Below are 12,475 nucleotides of genomic sequence, written 5' to 3'. Positions count from 1 at the left end.
TTTGTTTCTTTAAAAAAAATTTTTAATGTTTATTTTTGAGAGAGAGAGAGAGAGAGAGAGAGAGAGAGTGGGGGAGGGGCAGAGAGAGAGAGGGAGACGCAGAATCTGAAGCAGGCTCCAGGTTCTGAGCTGTCAGCACAGAGCCCGATGTGGGGCTCAAACTCATGAACCGTGAGATCATGATCTGAGCCAAAGTTGGACGCTTAATGGCCTGAGCCACCCAGGCACCCCAATGTTTATTTATTTTTGAGGGAGTGAGAGAGACAGAGCGTGAGCAGGGCAAGGGCAGAGAGAGAGAGAGAGAGAGCAAGAGAGAGAGAGAGAGCACGCTCAGGCAAGAGAAACACAGAATCCATAGCAGGCTCCAGGCTCCAAGCTGTCAGCACAGAGCCTGAAGCAGGGCTCAAACCCATGAACTGTGAGAGCATGACCTAAGCCGAAGTGGGACGTTTAACCAATTGAGCCACACAAGTGCCCCAAGACTTTATTTTTTTTTAATGTTTAACCGTGAGATCATGACCTGAGCTGAAATCAAGAGTCAAATGCTTAACTGAGCCACCCAGGCACCCCTAGACTTTATTTTAAAAGAAGAATTGAGGCTGATTTAAAAGGAGAGGATTAATGTTGGGGGCACACTAAGAATTACTTGGCTGCAGTCCATATCTAGAAAAGTAGAGAACAAAAGCAGTAGCTGGATAATGTAAGCCTCCACAACGTTCACCTGAGCTACAAAGCTAAAGGTAGCTAAAAACTACTTTTCCCTATGTAATGTAGAGGAATTTCTACTGTTTCACAATGAAATGGATTTATAATTCATTAAATATCAGACACTCAAATTGCTTCTATACTTTGCCTATCTGAATATCTATGTTTGCTTTAATGAGAACTTATATGAAATGTATTGGGTATTCGGGCCCTTGGATAACTCCAGGGAGTGTTGAGGATTTTTTTGATGTGCCTCAAGGAGAGGAGCAGAAAAGAAAGGAAAAGGAACATAGGTGGCAGAAACCAAGGAGACCAGATAAATTTCTGTTATTTGTACAAGTACAGTTTTTATTCAAAGGCCCCCAAAAGCACTTATTTAACCTAAAAGAAACTTCAGCTAAATTTAGAAATTAGCTTTTAAATGTGTTAAATTGAGTTCCCTCAGAGATTCTGTCTCCCTTTCTCAAGCTCAAAAACCTCCTGCTTTATTTCTAGTTAAAAGGAAACATGTGGGGTAGGTATACTGTACAAACGAAGTAGCCAGATCATATTATCTGGTTGAGTTGGGAGGTTTTTAGACGACTAGCAATTCTTTGAGCCAATTCTGCTTACCGTTCCCTCCAGGTCAGTTCCTAAAAAGATTTCTTAGTGTCTGCTACAGCAGGTATCCAAGTTGTAGAATGTCCCATTATAATGACAGTTTCAAAAGTTTTAGCTAAAGAAAGTGTAAATACTTGTGTTAAACTGACTTAGTGCCTCGGAATTAACTGACTCAGTCTGTTAATTCCTCTACTGAAATTGCTCTGAAGTTATAATGGTCAGGACATTCACTCCACTTCTGCCACTGACTTTGAAAATGAAATTCTCCTATATTTCAACCATACCAATTAAATCTCACTAGATTATTAAGTGAAATATTATTTCACAATTCAATCTCAATTACTGGGCAGCTGAAAGTGAGTCTAGAGGGCCAAGACCTGGAGAGGTGATTTTCTGAATTATCCTAGCTATGCCCTAGTGCATGTAATGGGGTATGCTAAGTGAAATGTAATTCGTTCTTGCCAGCAATTTTCAGTAAGTAGTTAATTATGCTAACATCTGTTCTAGGAAAGCTAAATTTTTAAACACAGCAGAACATTCCTCTAAACTACTACCACCAAAACACACAAACACACATACACACACACCACACAGCCAAGCTGCATGCAAAGTAATTTGTACCGCACGCACAAAAGTCAAGCACTTACTAATAGGTCCCTACCACGTAAACTCACGCATAAATGACACAGCCATTTTGACGGCAAAGTTTCAGAAATTACAGCACATGCTCGTGTAATTCATTCTGATAAAAAAATATTGAAAAATATTATATGTTTTACATCTCAGGCTGATGAGGATTTTAAATGCTTGGCCTGCAAACTCCATTGTTCTGGAGCCAAAGATGTAACAGCTTTGAAGAATAGAAGAATTACTCTATATTTGTCAGAACCTACGCGGCAAGCAAGCAGCACCACTTGGCTTCCATTATTTGCCTGGCTTGGATCCCGTGGAAATGAGGAACGTTGGAACCAAGAGGAAAAAAATTAGAGTGCTTTGGGACACAGAGCCAAACTCTTACATAGTATCTGAAATGCTGTGGTAAACATGAGATTACTTTAGGCTCAAGACTGGTGTAGTTTTGGCTTGGGGGGGGGGGCGGTTAAAAATTTTTATGAAAAAAATAAAATGCACATAAACAGCCTGGCACCAAAGGGTACATAAAATCTGTTGACCATTAGACATGCTAATTGGGAGAGAAATCCCAAACCCTGAATTCAGATTAAAAACCTGACCCCCACCTTTAACATCTAGCAGCAAAGAAAAACTAAATCACTTCAATGTAAGTACATCAAATTACTTTTTCTAACCTCTGTCTGTGAAAAATGCCTACAATTACTATTTCTCCATCACTCCAGAAATACTCAAAACAGTAAAAATTAAATGCACATGAAGTAAACACAAAAGACCTCCACAGAAAAACCAAATGGCTCATCTGTTGATGTTATTGCTCACTGCTCGGCTAACCAGTCATCTGGGCTGAATTTTTGAGTTTGTGCCAGTGCTTCAAAATCAGCCACCTTTTAGCCAAAAGGCTGTGGAATGTAGCCAAGACCACCTATGGAAAGTGAATTATAGCATCTTATAATTTACTACCTTGGCTATGATCTCATAAACCCAGCATGGAGGATGAACCAGCTCTTGTGTGGGAAATCTCTGAGCCCTGGGAGGGGCCCCCAAAGCTGCTCTGGCAGAGCTGCAGCCGTAGGGGTGACAAAAAGGTGGGCAACCGGCCCCACTTCATGAGCAAGCTCACCACCGGCACATTTTGGCATTAAAATTTTAGGGTTAGGAAAGCCCCAAATTAAACATGGTAGGAGAAACAGCTGCTTTGTTCTGGAGTACCTGTCACACTCTATAAATTTCACACAGTTGTTACTTATAATTGATTATTCATAAATCACAGATATTCTCCTTTTGTCAATATTGTCACAAACACTAACACAAACACTAACTAATATGTGGACTGCACATTACATCGTACAAAGCACTTTTCACATGCTTGGGTCATCAAATCTTCACAGTAAACAGATAAATCATTACAATGACCCCTACCGCGCAGGAGAAGATTGATGGGTTGTGTCCCACCAGCAAGCGGCAGAGCTCAGACTAAAACCACCAACGCTCCTTCCACTACATCACATTGCCTCTCCATTGCTCGATTATTAGCTCACACTATTAATTAGCTCTCTCAAATTACCTGAGGGGTAATGTGTAGAGCAAAGAGATGGATGAGAAAGACTGACTGGGGCCATCGGGAACTTGCTGAAGCTCCACCAACAAGACACTACCCAGCGTTGGACTGGGCACCACATAAAGGGAACCATCAGGATAGCTCATTTGGGAGACTCAGTCAGTGACAAAGTACCTCCAGAGAGTACCATAAAGGCGTGGTGGAAAGAAGCTCCCAAAAAGCACAGACAGAAACTAATGGCTACTCTCCCATAACTTACTGGGGTTCAGATTCTAGGCTAGAATTTCAGCCTAGAGAAAATCCAACTCAGGAACACATGACAGAGCTGCCATGGATGACTCTATGACAGATCTTGTAGGCAGAATAAGGGCCAAGGATACAAGTTAGAGGTAGGCTAGACAATTTGGGTAAGCAAACAATGGCACAACTTGACTCAGGAAAGGGCAAGTTCTCCATCCATGGAAACATTCAGGAAGTCACCAAATAGATAAAAGCCTGAACTAACGAAGGTTTTCTCAGTGACACCAAAATGATAAAGTCTCCCATTCACACATGTGAAATACTAGGGAATGGAGGCTGTACGGCCCAATAGAAAGCTTCATGCAATTTACTGATTTGTTTTTCTCTCTATTCTGTTGTTCAGAACAATGCAAAGCAATTAAAAAAACAAAAGGGGGCATTGGCATTCTGAAGGGTCAGAACTTCAGTGCTGGATAGTACAAGCTAAGGTCAACAAGGGTTATTAATGGCTTTATCTGGAATTTCACAAATGCCAGGAATAATCCCTGATTATTCAAAGAAAAGGTAAGACCTTAGAACTTCTGAATTCCCTAGAATTGAAGGCAGAGAGGTAAATTTTAAGGGTAAACTGCAAATTTAACAGTCATACTCTTAGGAAATGTTGGGTTTTTTAAAAGCCCTGAAATAACAAAATTAAGTAAAATCACCACACGACTGTTAAATATTTTAATATTTTCATTAGTTCTAGGTTCTATCTCAAGTGCCACCTCCTTCATTCAATCTGTTAAATGCCTATAATGTGCCAGCACCTGAGGCCTTCACCAATATCCCTCCAGTAACAAATGATCCTTACTTCCTCTGATGCCAAGATCATCTGGTCTATGTCCTTATTATAGCATTCCACTTTATTTGCAAACATATCTTCTGAACCCTACAGAATTACAAGCTCCTGAGAGGAGGGACCACATTTTTATTGCTCCTTGTGACACCAAGCATAGAGATTTGAACATGTGCATCCTCCAAACCTGAATTAAAGGGTCTTTTTGTCATAATAAACACATTAACATTAAATTATGCTGATTTAGGGGCACCTGGCTGGCTCAGTAGACAGAGCACATGACTCTTGATCTCAGGGTTGTAAGTTCGAGCCCCACATTTGGTACAGAGATTACTAAAAAGACATTAACTTAAAAAAACCCAAACAAATAACAACAACAACAAAATGAACTTTTCCTAAACTGAAATACTATCATCCCAGTCCACAGGAAAGAAAGTAAATTTACACATCAAAAGAATGTGTATGAGACAGACAACAGGCAAGCAAAAACATGGTAATTTCTTAGTAAAAAATTTTTTTGAGTTTATTTTTTGAGAGAAAGACAGCATGAGTGGGGGCAGGGCAGAGAGAGAGGGAGAGAGAGAGAGAGAAAGAGAGAGAGAGAGAGAGAGAGAGAGAGAGAATCCCAAGTAGGCTCCACACTGCCAGTGTGGAGCCTGACGTGGGACTCGAACTCACGAAACTATGAGATCATGACCTGAGAGTTGGACACTTACCGAGACAAACCGAGAGTTGGACACTTAACCGACTGAGCCACCCAGGAGCCCTGAAAAACATGGTAATTTCTGAAAAATTTCTCCCAAAGGGATTATAGCCAACATTAAAACTGTGGGAGCATGTTTAGGCAACTACTCTCAAGCATCTTTTCTGAAAACTGAGGTTCTCAAAAGTAGGACTAACTTATTTGAGTGATTTATCCTATTTGAGTACTGCCCTATGGAGATCAATGCCTGCATTCTAGAAAGAAAACTGAGGACAAAATGAGATAAAATGTTCACACCTTTGCCTTAAATGTATAGAATTCATGGCTGCATATTTGAAGATTTAATAGCAAAATCTATATTCTTAAGAACACACAGAGGGAAAATTCTGGCCATTAATATCCTCCAAACAAGTCTTATTAGAGAGAAAAGCAAACACCCCTTCTAAAGGCATCAAATCCTACTTTTGAGGTCAAATCTACAAAATAGGCCCAGACAGAAATTTGGGCAAAACTCAGCTACACGAACGGTTTATTTACCCAGCAGCTCTAAAGGCATTTTTCTCACCAGTCTAATGAATTATATATGGAAGTTCCCAAAGAACTAGCAAAGAAAAGCAATGGAAGACCCGGTGTGAAGGAACTGTGGAGCATGGGATGGGTACCAGACTTTTTGAGACGACACACAGGAATTCTGAATGGTGACAGGTAGATGCAATCATGAGTAGGAAGGAAGCACTATTCAGGAGGAAGAATTTACAGACCCTATTGATCCGTGTGGGATGTGAGTGAGAAAGAGAAGTCAAGGATGTTCCCACGTTTCTTGCATGGGTAGCAGATGGATGGCAATGTTATTTGCTAGGAAAGGAATCAAAGGAAAACAAATCCTGTCACAGGTAGAATATGTAGAAGCCGACATCTTGTTACAGAAAACAGCTCAGTTTAGAGGGGGCCAGAGGGAAGGGGTTACAGATAAAAGGTCAAATACGTGAATGATTGAGATTTGGAAGAGAAATTAGATTTATCCTAGGTAGTCCCAAAGTTGCAGGTTCTAAGGAAGGAAATCTGAGATCAGTAAAATCTGAGGATCCTAAGGTCACCAGTTGAAGACAATGAACAGCCCACACCTGTGTGCATACAGGTGTTCCTGCCGGTAACACTTGGTGAGTGCAAAGCGTGCAGAGGACATTAGAGCACTAGATGGGGAGGAAAAAACAGCCTGTAGGGCTTTCTTCAGCATTAACATTCCATGACACCCCTTCACACATTTACCGTTCCAGTTCGGGGTCACAAACTGGTCTGCTATTCCTGAACTACTGCAGATTTGAGGAGAAACTTGGCAGAATGAATTATCCCACGAAGCAGGATTGCTGAGTTCTAGCGCTGGATATATGACTAACCAGGCAAATTATTTGATCAACACTGGGTCCCAGTTCTCTCAACTGTGAAAGGTGGTATTTTAACTGTTAGTCACTTCTGACTTAGAAATTCCATGAGTCTTAAGGGAATTTCTATACTCTATGTTATGGCAAAAGTCATTCTTTTAAGGTTAAAACATATCCTTTTAAATTAGGGTCAATTTATATGCCAAGAGTAGAGGCTGCCAAGCCTTGTCCATCTAGGCCCCTTGTCCCCTCATTTCCTTTGGATGTTCACATCTGTTAGAGGAAGAGACCTTAATCATCCTACTCTGTTCTTTTGCTGTTAGGGGTCAGAAGGGTCTCTGAGTGTTTTCTATCTTCCAACTACTGGTGAGACCACTGAACTGAGCTAGAAAGCAAGGGCGAACAAGAGCCAACTGTAAAACTTCATATTGATGTATTCAGCATGATGAAATGTATCTCCATAATATAAACCATGGGAAGGTGGGTCCAATCCAATCATAATGAAATTGTTTAGTGGATGAAAAAGCAAAACTCCATTCCAGCTTCCAGCCAGTGGCCCGTACACTCACAGTATACTACAACACAAAGACATTCCAATACAATGAAATAATCTGGAGCATGTCCAACCTCTATTTTTCAGGATGATAGAAATAAGCTCACCAGAGCTGGGTCTATTATTCAGAAGAAATGGAAGTTGTGGCACACACTGCCCTAAGCCAAAAGATCATTGACAAAATTTGCTAATGAGACATCAACTCCTAACATTCATTCGAATTTTCCATTTAAACTGTTGGATTCTTAATATATTTCAAAATTTACCCAGATTACTCTTTACACAAAACTACTCCACAGGAGAAAAACAATGATCACAATGCAGCAAGGGAACTGCTTTTACAGGAAGGTTCTTTATGTTGCTGAAGAAACATGAAATATTCTACAAGATCAGAATAAGAGAAGTTAAAAGCAAAAGTTGTCAATGCAAAAACAAAAACAAAAAACCCCAAAACCAACCAACCAACCAAACAAACAAACAAAACAAGCAAAACTTGGATTCAAATCCCAGTTCTATTACTTACTAGCAATTCAGTTGGGGAACTTACAGAGCTTTACAGAATGCCAGTTTCCTTTTTGTAAAATTTTACTAGGAGTTCCCACCCCATAGATTTCTTGTGAGGATAAAATAATTAATAGGAAGAGCCTATTTCAGCACCTTGCACATAGTGAGGACTTAAATGTTAACTTGGGAATAACAATGCTGTCGACAGATGGAGAAGAATAATCTGGTGGGAGATGGCACATACTGCCCGTTCTCTAGCCTGTCATCTTCCCCTGAGGGATGTATTAACCAACATTTAGAGAACTAGAAGGTCTGGATCTTGGGTCATTAAAAACAGAGGTTCTCCTTGTCACTCAGTGACTGGCCCCAACTCAGAGATGATTCCATAAAGAACTTTAACTTGTATGTTTCAGATGTCATTCCCTGAGAAATACCCTAGGAGTATTGTTGTTTGAGGGAGCACAAAATTAGCCCTTAGTTTTCTACACAGTGAAATGGGACTATAACACCTTTTCTCCACAGTTATTTTTATAAACTGTTTTATTTTTATAAACAGTTATTATTATAAAATAATTATAGCCAGAAATGTTAACACATCTTCTCTACTCCTTCCCCTCTTCCCTATCTTCCCTACAGATACAGAGAATACTTTTTGCCTGTTCTGTTGCACACCCTCACCTGCCCCTGCCCCCATGAGAGTTCAGCTGTCACTAGATGGACTCTCTGGGTTTTCATGATACACAATCAAGAGAAAGGGGCCAGTAGAAGAAATAGGCTTAGGCTGGAGAAGCAGTTTTATCAGAGGCGAATCAGTCTTTTAGAGATTTTAGAAGAGAGGCTAGAAGCATCAAAGTGGATGGGAAAGGAAAGGGGAATTTCACCATGTTTTGGCAGTAGAAATAAAGAACTGAAGTTATTACATTATATTAAACTTACTTCTGTTGGTTGTCCATTTCTGTGACAGAATGACTACTTCAAGACTAGACCAATCAGGTCATTCATGTCTTTAGTAGGGTCAGCATAAGAAAAGAAGATAACAGGCACAAAAACCTCATATAAACCTTTGGCAGGATTTATTTAACTAGCACATGACATTGGGAAGCTGGAAAGGATTGACATCTTAGAAAGGCACATTAGGATGGTGGGGCTAGACTAAATGAGGTTAGAGCTATAGCTACACTAGTCATCATCTTATTTCAGTATTTTGTCTGAAGCCGGGGCTCCTCGTCATCAGACAGTTACACCTGCCAATTCCTTCTTAGTATTCCTGGATGTCTTGCTCCTGTCCTTCTATCTCAGGGTTTCTCAACCTAGGCACTACTGACATTTGGGGTTGGATAACTCGGGGCCATCTTGTGCACTGCAGGCTGCTGTGCATTGTAGGATGCTAGCTGTTCGTACCACTAGTTGCTAGTAGCATTTTCCCTCCTCCCCCAGCAAGTCATGAAAATCAAAACTGTCTCCAGACATTGCCAAATATCCCCTTGTGGACAAAATTGCTCTTAGTTGAGAACCCCTGTTTTATCCCAATCACCCAGGCTTAGAAGAAATATTTATACCTCACAAGCCATTCTGTGACACTCCCTTTTCAGAATTTGCGACTACAGGGATATCAAGTTCTCAACCACTGCAGTTGCCTACCTGCTGGACTGTCTGCATCAGGCTGTCATCTACAAAATATAAATTATTACAACAGCTACTATTTGTTGGAAATTTCTTATGTACCTCGTATTGGGCTAGGGGATTTAACTTGATTGATTTTCATTCTTATACAGAAGTGGTAGATATAATCTCCACTTAGAGATAAGTAAAATGAGGCTCTGAAATGTAAATAACTCATCCAAGGTCACAGCCAGTAAGCAACTGAACTGGGGTTTGAACCTAAACTCATCTGAGCCTACAGTCTTTCTTTGTCTCATGCCACACTATGTCTCTTAGTGAGAAAAACCAATGCAGAGAGATATTTGGGAAATGCATTTGGTATAAGGTATAGGAGTTAATATGGTGAGGCCAGTGCACAGAGAATTGCAAACCTCAAGGTTGTCTGCAATAAGCTGACCACCAGAAATATAAATTCTTTTGTTCTAAGGACATTAGCATGTTGACTTCTAAATTACAGATTTTCTACTGAAAACAGGAAAATGGTGGTTTCCTCTAAAGTAGAAACAACAAGCAGTAGCTGGTTGCCATAGTAGCTGAGATAATCTTGACTGGGAATACAATCACCAAAGAGGGACAGCAAGTATGGTAAGGAGTCTACACCAAAGGTTTTTCACCTAGAAAACGGAAAGTCAACAGACAGAAATGGTAATCATTTTCAGTGATTTCAAAGACGACTGTCTAACAGAAGGGAAGCACATGTTCTAGATTATTTCAAAAGGAAAATCCAGGATTTGTGAGTGGAAATTACGACGTGGTAATGGAAACCAGCTTTCCACTAAATGATAAGAAAGAACATTGAACCATCGTAGTGTTTCAACTGGACCAAAAAATTAAACATGCTGTCTAAAGAACAGCTAACTCATCACTGGAATGGGAGGGTGATGGAGGGAGGCCATCCCTGTTGGGAGACCCCAGTGTGGGTGAGGCTGGACTAGACAAATTCCCAGGCCCCTTACAAAACAAGAATCTGTTTCTATGAAGAACCGTGAAATAGACAATTCCTGTTGAAAACACACAAACAGCACATAGGGGCAGTGGAGTCTCCACTGGGCAGAAAGCATCAGTAGTAGCTTATCACCATAATAGGAGAGGTAAACTCCAATCATGCCTGGGAAGAAAATATTTAGGCGAGATCAGATCAGACTTTGTGGGGGATTTTTCTCCTTCTGCTCTAAACAGATAACCAAGGGATAGGGGGTATTGGGGGTAAAAAAGAAAAATAGACCAAGGATCAGGCAGCTTTTTCTTCTTCCAACCCTAAAACATTGTGGTGCCTCTTTCTTGGAAATTACAGCCACTTCTCACTATTTTGGTTTCAAATTTCCATTTAAAGAAAATAGGCAAGGGGTGCCTGGGTGGCTCAGTCAGCTAAGCATCCAACCCTTGATTTGGGCTCAGGTCATGATCTCACGGTTCCACGAGATCAAGCCCCCTTTTGGTTTCTTCACTGGCAGTGCAGAGCCTGCTTGAATACTCTGTCTCTGTCTTTGTTTCTCTCTCTCTCTCTCTCTCTCTCTCTCAAAAATAAATAAATAAACTAAAAAAAAAAAAAGAAAATAGGCAAACACACAGTTAGGGGATAGCTAGAGTTATCGTTGATCAGCTGTCTCGTAAAACACTAATATTATCTTTGGTTTCACTACCCTTGATTCACCCTCAACCAACAATTCATTATAAAACATCTAACCACTAGAGTCAGGGAATGGAGAGAGGACAGGGCTAACCTCAAACTTTCCTCTTGGAAAATCAACCACATTGTAAATTTGCAGGACCTGTCTTGGAAAATTAAATTGTTACAAAGTCAACCTCTGTTGAGGCACACAACTTCCCTTATAAAAGAAAGGTGCTGAAAGCATAACAGGTTTAAAAAAATTATTCTGATTCATCTTTGCATATTAAATATGAATAATACTTAAGAGAATGTTCCCTATCTCTTCATCTCCAGGGCACTCAAAGCATTTACAGTCTCATTATTTTACACAATGCTGGTTAAGTGGATACCAAAGATTACTATCCTTCTTTGATTTCTAAGAAAGCAACTATAGAAAGATTAAACAAGTAAGTTGTCCAAGGTTCCTTGGTAAATTGAGATGCTTGAAGTTTTCCATTCAGTGCTTATTTTAGGGACTTAGTACTAAAAAGTGATTGGATCTTGTAAACTCATCAAAACCGCCAAGTCTTACCCATCTCTTCCACATTTCTCACACGCACATGAAATTTTCATCATCTAAGCACAAAGCTGCCACCATGTAGATTTTGGACAAGGGTATCCTACCAGACCAGTGCCATGACTGCAGGAAACTTGGCCCACACCTGAATTGGTTTTCCAATCAGAACTGACCCACTCCTTTATCAAGTGAAGTTGATTCTGCCTGGCTGTGTCTGGGAAATTTTTAACCCCTCAATTAGCTATAACAATTGGTCTAACTCAGACGAGACAGAAGACAAAATAATAGTGGGCTGAAAAAAATGCCTCCACCATTCTGATTACAAAGGAGGCATGATTAACGAAGTTTCCTTTGTGTCCAAGCTCCATTCTGAAAGCCAGAGAAAGAGCTTTCCACTTGCTTTGTTGACTGCTGAGTCTTTACCTACTTGTCTCATCACCCACACAATCTGTTCATAGCCCAGAGAGACAATCCAGCCAGTCTGTGGAGAGTTCCTAAAACATTCATGTCGTGAAAGCAGACAGGATGAACAGGACCTCATCTCAACAAAGGATGATGGGACATTCAGCAAAAGAGTTCACAAAGGAAAATACCGACGGAAGGCCCTGGTGAATGGACCTGCCCACAATGTCTAACATAATGCCTGTCCTTATGGGTATTTGTAAACCTTCTGGTCAATTTACAACCACCTCCAGGTTTTATCCCCCAAACTCCATTGCTTTTAGAATAAAGGTTTTGGGTTCTTTTTTTAATACAATTAACAAGTTAAGGAAGTCCAAAACACTGCTTTAAGGATCCTCCGGTCTCTAAGATCTTTAAACATAAAAACAAAAGTGAGACAAAGATTCTTGTTCCAACTCAGCCACCTCAGTAGTTGAGATCACGTGTATAAAACACTTTGCATATTCCGGGCATACAGTAAATGTTCA

General features: G+C 40.3%; 1 protein-coding gene across 3 annotated transcripts in view; it reads right to left on the bottom strand.

Annotated features, from left to right (window-relative positions):
• The window catches only part of WLS (Wnt ligand secretion mediator), a 108,098-nt gene that overhangs the window by 73,012 nt on the left and 22,611 nt on the right, over nucleotides 1-12,475 (bottom strand). The window lies entirely within an intron of this gene.

Source organism: Panthera uncia, assembly GCF_023721935.1.
Source record: "Panthera uncia isolate 11264 chromosome C1 unlocalized genomic scaffold, Puncia_PCG_1.0 HiC_scaffold_4, whole genome shotgun sequence".
Lineage (NCBI taxonomy): Eukaryota > Metazoa > Chordata > Mammalia > Carnivora > Felidae > Panthera > Panthera uncia.
This window is presented reverse-complemented; position numbering and strand designations above follow the sequence as displayed.